The sequence below is a fragment of the Morone saxatilis genome, unplaced genomic scaffold (genome assembly GCF_004916995.1).
Source record: "Morone saxatilis isolate NCDOM2014 unplaced genomic scaffold, NCSU_SB_2.0 Contig1, whole genome shotgun sequence".
NCBI classification, from domain to species: domain Eukaryota; kingdom Metazoa; phylum Chordata; class Actinopteri; family Moronidae; genus Morone; species Morone saxatilis.
In genome coordinates this window covers 2,731,753-2,736,034 of record NW_023339651.1, presented here as the reverse complement: position 1 = coordinate 2,736,034, position 4,282 = coordinate 2,731,753, and positions in this window count along the sequence as shown.

Here is a 4,282-nt window from a genome sequence, read left to right as displayed (position 1 = left end):
TTAAAAAATCAGTTGATATTAATAATCATTTGTTTGGAATGAAAGTTTAAGTATGTTTGATAAGTTTTATAATGAACTTTACTATAAATAGTCAGAACTGTTTTATTATTAGTGATGTCAGTTAAATTTAATGAGATCAGAGCTATTGATTATTAAATCTTTGCTGACCACATCTCAGCCTTTCTTACCTTTCAGGTGAGTAAAAAAACTACAAGTTATAAACTTCTTTTTAAGATAGAAGCAGGTAATCAGTCCCCGACTGCCCGAGGACGAGGACGTAAATCCAACAGCTAAATCAACAGAAACCTCAGTAAAGTAAATAAAGAAAGCTTTGACTGGCTCTTACAGTCACTGACTCCTACTGTACACATTTCATTCTCTGATCCTCTGAATTATTCAGCTCCAGATTAAATTCAGCCACATCACACATAAAAAGCCTGGAGGGAAACTCAAATGTTATTACAGTAGAAGGAAAATGCAACACCAGCCATTTTGACAGCATCATAATGAGACACCTGGTATGAATCTTTAATTAAAAAAAACACAATTTAAAAAGAAAAGACTTTAAGTTCATGAGCTCCTTGTTAACTGTGATTTATAATAAATGAATATATTATGTGATTTTAAAAAGGGAGGTCCTGAATGTGTTACAGAGCCTAAAGTCACCATAATACATTATAAACTGATCTAATTCCACAACCTACTCAGAGATTTAATCCAAAGGAGAAATAACCCTGTTGAATACTGACACTCATCATATAGTAATCTAGTATTAAAAAACAACCAAAACGTCAAACATCAGATTAATAAATACAGAAAACCTCTAATGTGCAATAATCTGTGTTGAATTGTGACATTAAACACAGAAACAGGAGGCAGAAACATGATGCTGAGCTCAGCTGTCAAAACTGGGTGTGCAAACCAGCCGTGAACCAAACGATCAGCCACAAAATGATCGATTTATCGGCTGATTTATTTAGTTTCACTGGTTTTTCCAACACAGACTGACAGATAAATAAATAACAATGCATTCTGTACCTGAACATCGCCCCAAACACTGATGTTTATCGGTCCATTATGCCCGCGGATGTGAGCTGCTGAGGCCGACAGTCTCCTCTGCTGGCTGATGGTCTGTGCTGGCTCCTCTCAGCGGGGCAATTAAAGCACAATACACCCTAAATATCAAAATGAATCCATCATCATGTGAGTGCCTCAGGTTTTAACTTGATACCTTAATACTGGTGCGATTATTATGATACAGAATATTTTATTTCATGCACATATTTTTGGTTCAAAGAATGTAAAATCTCTAAAAGAAAAGTGTTTAATTTAGTGGAGCAGCTTGAAAAGGTGTCAAATATTCAACTATTATATTCTGATTTCCACTTTAGGGAAACATATGTCTTTATTAGTGGTGGATACAGTAAAATATCGACAGATTAACACAGTAAAAGCAGTTTTAGGGTGGATTTCCTCTGTATTATGACGCTGTGTTGCGTTCAAGGACTTCACTGCTGCACACAAACTGCGCACAACACGCAGTTAATGTTAAACCAGCGTCATCTGCTGGTCGTCAACTTACAAATCAATAAAATCTTAGGATGTTAAATTGATAGTGTTTGTGGGAGCAAAGTGTCAAACAAAGGACATCAGTGTGGAAGAAATGTTTTTTATTTTTTCATGATTTAAAAAATGTTAAATGTTCATGATAAGTCAAAATTATCAGATAAAAAGTCAAAAATGTAACTTTTAAAGTCAGAATTGTGATTTAGTAAATTACAAATATTAGATAATAAGTCAAAGTTATGACATAAAAAGATAATAGATAAAGATAAATAATAAGATGATATACAAGTCAAAATACTGAAACAAAAAAGCAAAATTTTGAGATAAAACTACATTTTGGTATGTATTCATTTTGACTGACAGTGAGCATATTTTTCTATCAGGACCAACTTTTCATGTATTTTTTCTTTTACTTTGTCACTGGCCTTCACACATCTGCACGTCTGGTGTTTTTAAAGAGTTACGTCTTCAATAGGAACAAACAGGGTTGGTTTTGGTCTTTTCATGCTCAGAGTAATAAAAATATAATGTGATATAATAATTCCAGCCAACATGAGGATAAAAATGTAAAATCCTTGACTGAGCTGATGGCTGTGTGTCAGCTGTGAAATCCATGTGAACCGTCCACAGAAACCACACGTACAAAAGTCATCTTTTTCTTTTTGTGAATGCACTTCTACCTCAAGTCTGGCCATAGCGAGTGGGTAGAGGTCAAATGAGGCGGTGTTTCTAATTCCCGTTTAGGAATCTGAGCTGCTGCTTTCGAAGTACAGGTTGAGCCACTGCTATGAGGCCGCCCTACGATGGACTAGCACTTGGAAGAATTTCTTTGCATGCATCAGACAAAACGTCTAAGAAAGATTACATATAAAAATGAGATTATTAATTCGACAACACATACTATGAGCCAGAGACAGCGTAGAGACAGAGAGAGATACACCACAGAAGTAACGTATAAAAGACGAAACAATATAATATATTACATTTACACACATATATATACCAATACATACCACAATATATTGGTCAGATTTTAGATTTTTTGCGAGTAATTCCACACTTTCAATGTGAGTTAACACCTGAAATTACCATCAAACGAATAAACTAGATCATACATACAATACAATATTAGCATGGGCTACACAGAATATTCATGAAAATATAAACATTTCAATAGCAGATGGAATGAAGATTAACGCGACCAGACAAAACCTATAGAATCATACATGTGTTTGATCACATTACTATTGTTTCCCCGATGATTGACTGGTAGAATCCCATCCGGCCAGGCATAGAGCAGAACAGGACTGTGTGTCAGAGATAACAGTTCCATGAACAGAGCTTATCGCGGAGAAAACCGTCCTTATGCATCGTATGATGTGCCCATGCGTGTTTTGCCATCCCAGATTCATCATTCCTCCATTCATCACTTCCTTCATCCAGCAGCAGTTGTTCTTGCTGCTACTCTGCGTCTGTTCCGGCTGAACACTTGCCGCCTCTTTACACTCTGCTGTTATAAGGTACCTCGGACACGTCTGTATGTTTTAGTAGGGACTGACTGAACTGGAAGCACTCTGTCCTGTTTATCGAACTTGAAGACCCGGGGACTTGCTGTTCCCGTGTCCTGCTCCGAGGCCTTCAGGGCCAGAAGCCGGCGCAGAACAGGAGCAAACATTCGAGCCTGGAAGCATCTATATGCTCTCCTGTACTGGAGCGCCCAGGCGCCGACTGAAGAGCAAGGACATCAGGGAGCATAGACGCGACCCTCCAACGGAGCTTCCCTCTCCACCATCGAGTTCACAGCTGACCGACAGCCATCAGCTCAGTCAAGGATCTTACATTTTTTCCTCATGTCTGAATTCATTATCATCACATCTATATTTTTATTACTCTGAGTCATGAAATTGACCAAAACCAACCCTGTTTGTTCCTACCTGAAGACGTAATCTTTAAAAACCACCCCTCAACAAATAGGTTCGACAAGCAGTATACTGAGCTCTGGGCTGTAAAGATTTACGACATTCAGAAATCAGTTTTTCTAACGTTATAGATTCAACGACCATCAGTACGCGAGGCACCTGGATCGATCTGCGAATTGTACCCATGAACCCGTCAATGGGTCAGCACTTCCTACCAAGTTCAAGACCAAAGCTGTTCGGCGCGATTCTGAGTCATTTTGGAACAATGGTTGGCCCAGTGACTGATTATCTCTTAACGTTAAATCAAGTGAAACACTGTCCGATAACTATCCTCTAAATCTGCGTGTCTACACATAAACGATCATCATTCTGGTGACTTATGAACAACTGAATCCTGAGCATAAGAACAGACAACCTGTTTTCCAGGACCACCTTGCTCGTTGGATCTGTAGATCTGGACCACATCCAGGTTGGCTGGAACCAAATCTGCTGCGATTGGGGAGAATCTGCTTAAAAAGATTACAGTGATTAACAAAGTCCATCGCTATTTCTCAACAATGTCAGAACACACATAATGACACAAGTTCAGCAGCTTCATGTGCTGTTGCACACAGTTTGATTTCATTCCCCTGATTACATCAATTCGTTGAGAGTATGTAATGCCTTGAAAACACTTAACTTCAGCCCTTCCTGGTTGGCGTGGTTGACAGCGTCTTTCTTCGCTTTTGCATACATTATGGTGAACCAAAATTGCGTTCTTGCCTCCCCACCCAATGACGCAGTCCATTCCGATATCC